Source organism: Dasypus novemcinctus, chromosome 30 (genome assembly GCF_030445035.2).
Source record: "Dasypus novemcinctus isolate mDasNov1 chromosome 30, mDasNov1.1.hap2, whole genome shotgun sequence".
NCBI classification, from domain to species: Eukaryota; Metazoa; Chordata; class Mammalia; order Cingulata; family Dasypodidae; genus Dasypus; species Dasypus novemcinctus.
The window spans coordinates 20360768-20374137 of NC_080702.1; the positions used below are offsets into that span (position 1 = coordinate 20360768).

General features: G+C 37.1%; 1 long non-coding RNA gene across 1 annotated transcript in view; it reads left to right on the forward strand.

Annotated features, from left to right (window-relative positions):
* The window catches only part of LOC131276625 (uncharacterized), a 62521-nt gene extending 49414 nt beyond the window's left edge, over positions 1-13107 (forward strand). The window contains exons 2-4 of the long non-coding RNA XR_011647781.1: positions 7201-7283; positions 11416-11542; positions 12977-13107. This is a non-coding gene — a long non-coding RNA (uncharacterized lncRNA). The remainder of the gene's footprint in view (positions 1-7200; positions 7284-11415; positions 11543-12976) is intronic.
* The last annotated feature ends 263 nt before the right edge of the window (positions 13108-13370 follow it).

Below are 13370 nucleotides of genomic sequence, written 5' to 3' on the forward strand. Positions count from 1 at the left end.
TAAATCCAATCTACTCCATATTTTTTCCTCCATGCTGAGGATCCTGGGATGGTGATGACCACTCCACCTCTAAATTGAGAGGGGGCTTAGGTCCCACATGACTGCTGAATGGGATTCTCCTGCTTGCAGTTGTAGACTCTCAGTTCCTTGGTGTGGTGTTTGACCATCATCACCTCCTTGTGAGCTGACCTGGGAAAGTCCAACAAAGAGGAGAGTAGTTGTTGCAACTCTGCTGTGCTCAGGGCCCAGCTGGCACATATACAGTCCAGAGATTCATGTCTCCTGGGAATACACCAATCCCAGAACCAACTGCAGTTTTAGTAAAAGTGACAGAAGAGGCATGTGTACAGAAGTGACATCTGAGTCCAACTCCCATCACACTCAGGAGCACAAATTCCAAAGGGGGTCTACTGGAAAGGCACAGAACTCCAGAGCCATCTGCCATGACCATAGGACCCGGATGTGTCTGCAGCCTTCAGGAACACCACTACCTGGGGTTGTATCTACATTGACTATCTCTGGCCTCCTGCTGAGATGTGCATAAACATGACCTCTCTGATGACGTCCCAACTCATTTTGAAGTCTCTTAGCCATATAAACTTATTTGTTCTTACCATTTCCCCCTTCTACTCACGGAATTTTTCTAGTTGCATCACCACACAGAGCCTGGTAGAAATCCCAAAGTACCAGAGGGGCTCAAACCCGGGAGTGAGGTCCCACACTGGGGGAAGGCATTGCATCTATATGCTGAGTTTGACCTAGAGAGTGGCCCCATTTGAGCAACATGGAGGCTCTCAGGAGGTAAGTCTTAGGTACCCTGAGGCTCTAGGCAAAGTTGAAATTTCAAACACACAGGATCACAAGCATAGCCATCATCATCAAAGACCCACAGTTTGACCATCTCTCTGTACTGGTCTCTGTCCTTGCACCTAGGGAAATGCCACCCTACCATTGGGGAAAATGTCAGATCTCCCCATGATGGGAACCCAGCCCCCTCAGGCATTATGTGAAACTCCACCCATTATGTCAACACCCAAAGAAAATCTGATCATGTAAATACACTTCACATGCATGCCCCGGTATACTCCTTCCCACACATGCATCCCCTGTCAATGACACTGCACACCATGCTCCTCCCCTGCCATAGTTGAACCAGTCTGTTATCCAAAATTTATTAAAAAATGAAGCCTAATACACTGCCAAATTCAAAGACTAGGGAAAAGACATAGTCATGATAGGTTTAAAGATTAGAAATAAAATATATATTATGAAGAAAAACTAAAATGAAATAAGTTAATTGGGACATTAAAACTGAAAAATATCATAAATTTTTTTTTTGACATTTTTCCTTTCATCACTGCAACAGGTGTTGTTCTCTATGTACAAGCAAGGCAATTTCTTCCATTTCTTTCCTGTGTCTTACACCTTTTTTTTTTTTTCTTATCTCTTCAAAGGAGTTTTAAATTGCAGTAAGGTCACATGAAGAATATAGGGAACTCCCATTTACCCAACATCCTCACCTTTTCCCCCTTCCTCAGCAACAGTTGCTTCACATGCAGATGCTACATTTGCTAAAACTGAGGCACAAATATTGAAACATATCTACCAATCATGGTTACATTATGTTCTACACTATGGTTTACATTTTAATCCATTCACCGTTATACATTTTTTGTTACATTATGGTTTACATTTTAGACTATACACTTTTATAAAATTGTGATGACATTTACCCTGGCCTGTATCCAACATTGCACAATCATGGAGAACACTTCCATTGCCCCACAGTTACCCCCTCTTCCATCTACTCTATTCATCTCTCTTCCAAACTTCAGGGCCAACAGTGACACCTAAGCTTCACTGCCCAAAGGATTTAGAGTCATAGATACTTGTTAAAAATGCTGAGGGCTTGACATACTAGTCTGTTCTTCCCCAGTAGTGACCATCCATGCACTCAAGAGACACCGTGCCTTCAGTTTGAGATCAGCCTTCCCCAGGATTGGGTTACAACATTGTATGTGTCTCCTGTGACAGGATGAGCACTCTCACACTCCCTAGAAACCTGTCCCAGGCACACCCTGTTCCAGATGTCCTCCATCAAACACCTAAAACCAGTAACCCTTCCTTATTGTATTTTCTAAAGATTTTTCTCAACATTATAGTTTCAGCATTGCACCTGACAATCTCCCATGTTCACCTGCTCCCTATCCAACACTCCCCCTGTTTCTGCAGACCATCTGATCCATCCTCCCAACCCTAGCTCTCTTAAAACCTGCAAAGCCCAACCCATTTGTTTCCCTATGTCCCCATCTTATCCCTTCACTTCACAACTACTTACCTCCACTTTAGCATAGATTTTGCCCATGTGGGCATTGGCTCAGAACGTTCCTCTACCCCCATTTCCTGTAAGCTTATCTTCCAGTCTCTAGCCTTCTGAGACAGCTTGATTTACTTAATTTATGTCAGAGAGGTGATGTAGTATTTGTCCTTCAGTGCCTGCCTTGCTTCCCTGAACATAAGACCCTCAAGATTCATCCATGTTATCCTGTGTGTTTGTACTGTATTCATACAGCTGAGTAGTATTCCATTCACTGTATACACCACATTTTGTTTATTCTTTCATGTGTTGATGGGTATTTGGGTTGATTCCAACATTTGTCAATAGTGAAGAGTGCCACTATGTATATTGGTGTACATATATTGGTTTGTATCCCTGATTACATTTCTTCTGGGTATATACCAGGCAGTACAATTGCTGTGTCATATGGCAAATCTACAGCTAGTTTTTTGAGGTACTGCCAAACTATCCTTCACAATGCCAGGATCCTTCTAAATTCTCAACAGCAATTGATGAGGATTCCCATTCCCACATCCTCTCCAACTCATGTAATCTCTCTCTTTTTTAAAATAGCGGCCAGTCTAATGCAAGAAAGATGGTATCTCTTTGTAGTTTTGATTTGCATTTCCCTAATAGCTAGTGATGTTCAACATCTTTTCATGTGCTTTTTAGCCATTTGTATTTCTTCTTTGGAGAAGTATTTGTTCAGTTCTCTTGCCCATTTTTAAAATGGGCTCTTTGTATTTCTATTTCAGAGATCTAGGCCTTCCTTATATATGATGGTTATTAGGATACCCTCAGATACATGGTTACCAAATATTTTCTACCATTGTATAGGCTGTCCACTTTCTTGATAAACTCCTTTGAAGTACAAAAGGATTTAATTTTGAGGAACTCCCATTTATTTTTTCTTTCACTGCTTGTGCTTTGGGTGTGAATTTTATGAAGCCATTTCCTATTACAATGTCCTGTAAATACTTTCCTACATTGTCTTCCAAGGTCTTTATGGTCTGGACTCTTCTATTTAGGTCTTGGATACATCTTGAGTTGATTTTTGAATAAGGTGTGAGAGGATATTCCTTTCTCATTCTTTTGCATATGGATACCCAGTTCTCAAAGCACCATTTGTTAAAGTGGCCATTCTCTCCCAGTTGAGTGGGCTTGGTGGCCTTGTCAAATATCAGATGACTGTGTATGTGAAGATCTATATAAAAACCCTCAGTTCATTTCCATTGTGCGGTATTTCTATCCTTGTGGCAATACCATGCCACTTTGATCACTATAGCTTTGTAGTATGTTTTAAAAGTCAGATAGTGTGATTTCCCTGATGGCATTTTTCTTTTCCAAAGTGTCTTTGGGTATTCAGGGCCTCTTTCCCTTCCAAAAATCTTCCATAGTTAATTTTGTCAGTGCATTAAAAATGCTGTGTTGATTTTTTTGGTGATTGCATTAAATCTCTAGATCAGTTTGGATAGGATTGACATCTTAATAATGTTTAGACGTCTTATGCATGAACAGGGAATATTCTTCCATTTCTTTAAGTCTTTCTTGATTTCCTTGAACAATGTTGTGTAGTTAGTTAAATTTATTCCCGGGCATTTGATTTTTTTATTTACTATTATAAATTGTGCTTGTTTCTTGATTTCCTCCTAAGATTGCTCATTATTGGTGTCCAGAAATGCTACTGATTTTTACCCTTTGATATTATAACCTGTGACTTTACTGAACTCATTTATAAGATAAAAAAGCTTGGTTGCAGATTTCTCAGTGCATTCTATATATAGGATCATGTCATCTGCAAATAGTGGAATTTTGACTTCTTCCTTTTCAGTTTAGATGTCTTTTATATCTGTTTCTTGACTCAGTGCTCAAACAAGTCCTTCTAACACAATGTTAAATAGAAGGATTGACAGTGGTCATCTTTGTCTTGTTCCTGATCTTAGAGGGAAAGACTTTATGATTTCACCACTATAACTGATATTAGCTGTGGGTTTTTTTTTTCTTCATATATACTTTTGATCATGTTCAGAAAGTTTCCTTCTATTCCTATCTTTTGCAGTGTTTTTTTTTAGGAAAGTTTGCTGTACTTTGTTGAAAGCTTTTTCTGCATCTATACATATGATCATGTGATTTTTTTCTTTCAGTTGATTTTCATATTGGGGTGAGATGTAGAACTCATGTTAGAGGGAGTGCATTGTTAGTCTTCTCATGGAAGAACAAAATGATTTAGGACATGTGTGCCCATAAGTTCAGGTACAGAATAGTGTAGGAAGGGACTGAGAGTCTAGAAGACAAGGAGAGAGGTTGGAGAACCAATGTTAGTGCTAAACCTAAGGATAAATATAATTGAGTAACTTCAGTCTGCATTCTCTGGTGTGGAGGCATAATTCTAAAATGTGACATGGGTCAAGGATTTCTAATTTTAGAATCATGAAAGGAACTGAAATTCTTCCTCTAATTTGGCAGTTAATGAGATCCTGCTATATGTGCATAAGCACAATCTCTGTAATGACTTCCTATTCCCTTTGAACTTTCTTAGTTATATAAACTAATTTGTTTTTAACTTTTACCTCTTTTGGTCAAGGTCTTTTTTCAGTTGTATGCTAATTGGTGCTTGGTAGTAATCCCTTGATGCCAGGAAACCTCATCCCTGAAAGTCATGTCACATGCTTGGGGGAATTATTGCATTTATATGATGTGTTAGGTTTAAAGACAGGCCACAATTGAGCAACAAATTGGCTCTCAGGAGGTAAACTTTTGGCTCCCTTTGATACTGTGCTAAGTTTCACTGTCAGGAATAAAGGTTTATAACTACAGTCATCAATTTCAAGGTCCTGTCAATGGACCATTATCCTTCTCTAGCCATTGCCTCTGTCCTTGGGGGATTCTTGCTGTTTCATCAGAATATGGCAGAACACCTCAGGATGGGAATTCAACATTCTTTCAGTTATTGTCTGACTCTCCACCCACTATGACAATGCATTAAAGAACATTTGAATGCATTTATATGCTTAATATGTATGCTCATTTGAATCGTCTCACGTATACCCTTTCATTGTCCTCCCCTTTCACAGTTGTAACCATTTTGTGATCTAAACCTTCATCAAAAATGACCCCCCCAAATGAACCCAATAAAATTGCTGAATACAATTATTAAGAAAATGAAATAATCTTGATAGTTTTGATGATTGAAAATAAGATACAAAATTTTTTTATAAAATAAATTTTAGGATAACAGATAATGAAAAATATAAAATTCTTTTTGATGTTGTGCCTTTCCTCCCTATAAGATCTGTTTCCCTGTATGCCCAGTGACATTTTCTTCCATTTATTCCTCCAATGTATTACTATTTTCATTTTGTCTTCAAAGAAGTGTTACATCACAGCACTGTCACATGCAGAATAAAGGGGACTCCTATATATCCAACATCCTCCCAATTTCCCCTTCCCCTATTAATAACATTTTATACATGTATGGTCCATTTCTTATAACTGATGTACAAATACTGAAGCATATCTACCAACCATGGTCAGTGGTTTAAATGATGGTTTACATTTTGGACCATATACTTTTATAAATATTGATGAAAGTTAACATCACTTATATCCATCATTGCAAGATCATGTAGAACACTCATTGACTGTCAAATTAGATAGTACCCCAAATAGCAGGGCTCCTAAGGTCTCTGGAGACACCCAGGCACTATGGTCAGGGTAGATAGCTCATGAGTTTGGTACCTTGCCAGTGGGCCCTACTTTGGTGTTTGTACCCCACAGTGACACAGAATTGGACTCAGTTGTGGTTTCCCTATGCATGTCTCTTTGGTCCCTTCTATTTGATCCTATATTTAGTGTTGGAATTGTTAGGTGTACATCTGAGAAACTTGAATCTTTGGATTGTCCATGTGCCACCTGGGCCATAAACCTCAACAGAGTTGCAATACCTATGCTCCAGTTCATTGGAATCACCCATCAAAACTAACAAGGAGGTGATGATGGACAAACACCATACCAAGGAACCAAGAGAGCCTACAACTGCAAGAAAATGAGCTTCATCCATCAGGCATATGGGAAGCCTGTCTCAGTTAGTTAGAGTGAGCATCACCATCCCAGAATCCTCAGGATTGGGGAATGAAATATACCCTAGAGTGGACTTACTGGTATTCTACTATAGACTTAAAGTGATTACACAATGGAAGAACTTATATCATTGATGTGGAGGCAGTGGCCAATGGAGGTTCTGAGGTCAGGAAGAGGGAAAACAGATGTAATACAGGGGAATTTTCAGGAGTTGGTAATCTTCCTGACTGACATTGAAATGACAGATACAGGCCATTGCATACCTTGCCATAACTTACAGAATTGTGTGGGAGAGAGTGTAAACTGCAATGTAAACTATAATCCATGCTTAATGGCAATGCTCTAAAATGTGTTCATTTGCAATTAATGTACCACACTCTGAAGGATGTAGTTAATTGGGGCAAATGTGGGTATTGTGGGGAATAGGGCTTATGGGAATCCCCTATATTTTTTGTAATATTTATGCAATCTAAATATCTTTAAAAATTAAAGGAGAAAGTCTCAGAACATCACAGTCTAATTAATAAAATTCATGGATTTTCATGTTCTTATCTGTACATTGAGGTATTCATATCATCTTTATTAGCCAGGAAAGATAAGACCTCTGGCCACTTGACCTTCATAAAAGAGAGTCCTTCCCTTATTTCCCTTGGAGCACACTTCATTTTCCTCTTGTTGACTGGGCTGGGTTATTACTAGGTGACATGTTTGGTATTCATAACAAGTGGACCTGAAATTTGTGATCAAGTCTTGACTCTTAAGGCTTCTTTCTCCATTCTCAGCTTTCTTCTTCTGCTTGTGTGGATTTGCATGAAAACCCAGAGGAAGATAGATTGCAGCTGAGGTAGTGACAATGGAATCACAGGTGAGTTTGGTATTATTTAACTGAAATTGTACCTCTGCTGACAGCAGATGGGGAGATTTCTCCTAGTGGCATGGATTATCCAAGTGTATTCATGAGCTATTCAAGGATCTGGTCTCAAATTATAATTATACACAACTCTAGAATTATGGTAAATTAGGTAGTGATCAATAAGTAATCTCCTTCACCCATTACAGTAGTTGTTTCCAGCTTCCACAAAGGCTGTGTATTCTCTGGAAAGATAAGACACATTTTCTTTTTCTCTCCCAACCTATGGCATCATTAGAGAAATAGTGTATTCATGAATTATGCTAGTGTCTGAAATTGGTTTAACATGCAGTGATTAGAGGTGATAGTGATGAGAAAGAATATAAGTTTACACTTAGAAAAATAGGCTGAATTTACAACAGGTTCATTCAATCCATGCAAAATTACAGATACTAGGGTGTAAATCTAAGCATATTCACCGGAAGCACAAGAGAAGCTTAGGAAAGGAAAGGAAAAGAGGGGGAAGCAGATGTATATCAACAGATACAGAATTCACCTACCATATCAGAGGTCCAGGGATCTAACCTAGGGCCACCTGGCCAGTGTGGTGAGCTGGCCCATGCACAGTGTTTCTGCACACAAGGAGTGCCATGCCATGCAGGGAAGCCCCTGCATAGGAGTGTCCCACATGCAAGGAATGTGCCCCACAGGGAGAGCTGCCCCATGTGAAAAGTGCAGCCCACCCAGGAGTGGCACCACACACATGGAGAGTTGATACAGCAAGGTGATGCAATAAAAAGTGGACACACAGCAAATGGGCACAAGAGAGCAGACAATGGGGGTGGGGAAGGGAGAGAAATACATTTAAAAAAATAAAATCTTTAAATAGAAAAGGAAGTGAGGAATCATTTATATATTTTCCCCAAATTAATTTTCTTAAAATTTTCTATAGAATGTGTTTGCCCATTTTGAAATATTCAAAAATTCTCCTTACCAATGCTCTTCAAATTTACCAACTTCAGTTTTTCTAAATCAAATTTATCAAAATTTTATAAATGACTGCAATGTATAGGAATTATTTTTTCCTTCATTGTGGCTGCTTGTTCAGATTGCATATCAGAAGCAGAATAAAAATTATGTCCCTGTGAAATTTTTTAAAGATTTGGAGATTCCAGAAGCAAAGCAGAGTTTTCTCTTAATCTGTATCACACAGAAGACATGAAGAAACAAAAGAGACAATGAAAACTAATATTTGTAGGCCCCAGTCCTACCATAGGGCTCATCAGTCTAGCTCCAGTTTCTGTACAATGGTTGCAGAAGTCCATGACTTGCAACCATGATCCATCTGTCCTTTCACAGTATTGTGAAAATTTGAAATATGTATACTTGAAGCAAGCAGACCTTATTGATTTGAGATGGATATGAAAACTATTCTGCATATTTCTGAATATTGCTTCAGAGCTCCCTGCCATTTTCAGGAATAATAGACCTGTGAATTTAATCTGGGAAGAAAGGACTTCACACATTAGCTGGTTAGATTTGTCAATATGTTAATTTATTCTTTAAAAATGTTTAAAAAATGAGAGGAAAATGAAGTTATATGTACATTTATAATCTAAACATACTTATTTCTTTTAAAAACTTTCTTTTAAATACTTTCAAACGGACAGGCAGTTAAAATGATATTGATGATGTCTGTAAATTAACAAAGTTGGTGGAAGGATTGTTTCAATTATGAATTGTTGAGTGAAAGCTTTATAATCACCAGTAAGAAGTCATAATTACAAGTTTATTGTGAAGTTTCCAGGTGTATATCATACATTTCATGTGATATTCTTTAACAATAGAGTTTTATGCATTCAAAGTGTATATGAGACTGTGAGCATATCAGAATGGCAGATGACAGTTAAGCATTAATAATAAGTATACTGGAACTCCTCACACACGTAGAGTTTTTCATGCACAGTCTGCTTTTTAGTGTTGGGTGTTCTTTTTTTTTCTTTTTCTGTATAATACATTTTATTCTTTTAAAGAAATTTTAGATTACAGAAATGTTTCATCAAAAGCATAAGTTAATCCCATCTACCCCAACTTTCCCTCTCTCACATTCTCCCTATTAATATTTTACAATAGTGTGGTACATTTGCTACAGCTGACAAATAAAATTTAAACATTGCTACTAACCCAGGTCTATATTTTACCATAATGTTTACACATTGCACCACAGAATATTATGGTTTTGAAAAAATATATAAAGGTCTGTATTCATCATTGCAATATCATGCAGAACAGTTTCAGTGACCTTAAAATGCCCTGTTTTCCACCTTTTCTTCCCTCCTCTTCCCCTCAGATACTCTGGTACCACCATATTTATGTCAGTTTTACAAGTTCTACCATTGCTACAATAATAAAGTCTACTTTGGTCCATGATAGCATTCCCCTTTTATGTTTATTCATTCCTCAATCTTGAGGATTATGCAATCTGCTTCAGATTGAGAGGATGCTTAGATCTTATGGAACAGGTGGAAGGACCTGTTTTGCTTGCAGTTGTATATCCTCCCTGTTTGGGGGCATGGGGCTTTTCCAGCATCAACATTATGTTAGTTGTCCTGTGTGAGTCTGATGAACTGGAGATTAGGTGTTGGTTGCACCTCTGCTGAGATTCAGGGCTCAGGTGACATAGGAACAGTCTGAAGATTAAAGTCTCAGGGATATATATTTAACTGGTAAGATACTCTTCATTGGCTCAAAGAAAAGGGGTGGAAGAATCATGTGTAGGAAAATAAATGAGTCTAACTCTGTTACATCGGGGAAATTGGTTGACAAATGTTGCAAGATAATGCCCATTTTTATGAGAGAATGTGGAGGAATAGGAACACTCATCCACTGCTAGTGGGAATGTAGAATGGTGCAGCCATTTTGAAGAACAGCTTCACTGTTCCTCAGGAAGCCAAGTATAGAATTGCCATATGACCAAACAATTCCAAAACTAGGAATATTTCCAAAAGAATTGAAAGTAGGGTCATTAACATATATATGCACACAAATGTTCATTGCAGTATTATTCACTACATCCAAAAGTTGGAAGCAACACAAGTTTACATCAAGGGATGAATGGATAAACAAGACGTGGTATATAATGTGATGTAATATTATTAAGCTGTAAGAAGGAATAAGTATTGATATATGAGACAACATGAAATAACCCAAGTACTTTATGATGAGTGATATAACCAGTCACTAAGAGAGGAATATTGCCTGATCTCATTGATACTAAGGATATTTAGCAGACTCAGAGAGATAGATTCTGGCAGATAGTTTGCCAGGATATAAAAGGGAGTGGAGAGTGGTGAGGTGATGCTCAAAGTGGGGAGAAACTATGATAAAGTGGATGGGTTTGGTTTGGCAAAAGATGGGCTAAAGGTGGAGGAACATTGTGAGTGGGGCCAGTAGTACTCAATGTGAGTATGTGAAGGGTTGGGGGGGGTGGCTTGGGCTCTCCATGGAGCTGAGGGGAGAGCAGGAGAAAGGAACAGTTGATCTTTGGGGAGGTGGGGGGCTGTAGTTGATAATACATTGTGGGGAGTGTTATTTTGGCAAATATTGCAGGAGAGGGTCACTGGTGCTGGGTGTTATCAAGTATGAGGATGTATGGGGAAAGGTGTACCTGGAACATGCCCCTTTGAAATATGAATGTGTTCATGTTTGCCTAGAATGTTATCTTAAGTGGGTAGAGACCCACACAACAAAATTATAAACGCCCATCCTTGGGATTCCTGCTACATTCTCAAATAGAGAGGCAAGAATCTCTCAAGTACATAAGCAATGCTAATAAAAGCAAACACAAAATACCAGACCACTGATGAGCAAATAAAAACACTACTTTATAACCCCTGCATGGGATATGACCTCCAGGGATGAGGCTCCCTGGCACCAAGGGATTAATATGAAGCACCAACTAGTGATGAATTTGGAAAAAGACCTTGGCCAAAATGGGGAATCATTAATATGAAAGAGCCTTTATGGTTAAGAGATCTCAGTATAATATGAAAGTTTATTGTAGAGGTTAGTGATGTAATTTGAGCATCACACTCAAGACATTGTTACAGATAGCCCTATGTGAACCAAAATTGCTGTGACGTTTTAGGAGTTAATTACCTTGAAAGATGTAGCTGTAGACTTCACCCAGGAAGAGTGGGACATGCTAGACTCCTCCCAGAGAAAGCTATTCAGAGAAGTGATGCTGGAGAATATCAATCACCTGGTCTCAGTGGGTAAGAATCTAAAAATATATTTATCAACTTTGTCTATCTCTGTTTACCATCTATCCCACCTATGTATCTAGCATTTACCTATATATTTACTATAAATCATCTTCCATTTATTCAGATAGCAAGATCAGGTTTTCTATATTGTCATGTAATCATTATTTTACTTATATTTTATATATTGTAATTTAAATATATTATTTTATAACACATACAATTACCTAAATGAAATTTGTTCCTTTCTTTTACTTACCTCTATTTCAATCCAATATAATTTAATCTTGACCACAACTTAATGTCCTTTGTGAATCTCCATTTCCAACACTCTGTGCAGTGTGGAGAACTCAGTGAATGCTGTTTGAATGGATAAATAGCCATTGTGAAATAAGTATTCTGCTGCAAGGGCTATGCTGAGTTTTCAGAACAGTTAAAAAAAATATGCGTATTACTTTCCCAGATAGAATTTAGATAATTCTGATGGAATAAGTTTATTTGATTGTTTTTCAACATAAAATGAATCTCATGAACTATAGAGAGATTGAGAGGTGATGAATTTTTTTTTGTTTATTATTATTAAAGTAGTGAAACTGCTCTAATAATGCTTTAAGTAATGATTGCCCAGTGATGTTATTATTCCAAATACCATTGATTTGTACACCCTGAATGGATCATATGCTTCACTAATATGTATCAATCAAATTGTTTTAAAATATATTCAGTCACTGTGGAAACAGATTTCTTCCTATTTAGAATTAATGGGATTCTTTACTTTCTCTGAAGTATAACTAATGTAATTAGAACCTTTTATTTCAATAATTATAACAAACAAAAACCAGACACATAAGATTCTTCACTTCTCAATTTATCTATGCTTCAGCTGTTTTACATAGCTGGTATTTCTGGCTATTTTTCGTTATTTATTTATTTATTTATTAAGTAGTTTTTCTGAGATATACTCATATACCATACAATCTTTCCAAAGGGTATAATCAGTGGCTTTTATTATAATCAAATGGTGTGCATTCATCAACAGAAAAACATTTTAGAACAATTTCATTACACCAAAATAAAAACTACACCCTGTTAGCAGTCCTTCGCCAGTCTTACATAATCAGTAGACTTATTTCTATTTTATATAAATGGAATCATATAATGCATAGTATTTTGCATCTGGTTTCTTTTTCTTAGCATGTTTTTTGCCTGATATTAACTTCTTATAGTATTAATATACATTTGTTCAGTTTTTCAAAAATCATATATGCAATTTTGCCCATTATAAGTGGATATAATAGTTTTTTTGTTTAGAGTATTCAATTTGATTCCCTTTTCCTGATAATTCTGAATGTTGGAAACATACTGAGAGAGATACTTGGAAACTTTAAACATTTTCAAGCCCTGAATCGTACCCTAACATGTAAATTTTTTCCCCAATTATTACAGGTAGCAAAAGAGTCTCTAAAAAATGGGAAATGATAGAAATGATATTCAACCCACCTCTCTGTAGGAAAGATACTTCTGAAATCATGTCATTGGTAAGTTTCAATGTGTGAACCCTAGTTTCCACATAGATACCTGGAGGTAGAGTAAATTAGGAATTTAGTAAAATAGCCTAATTTAATCAATTTTGGGATTAAATTCTAATCTAGAAAAAATCTGAGTTTGAATTTAAGGAAAATTAACCTAAGCCAAAACTAACCTGAGAAAATATTTAAAAGAATTGCATAAATAGGTTTCACATATGTAATCTTTAACACATAGTGAAGTTCAAAATTTATCAGATAACTCTGATATTGGATTTCTGTAATGAAGAGTATCTCTGTGTTATGGAGAAGAA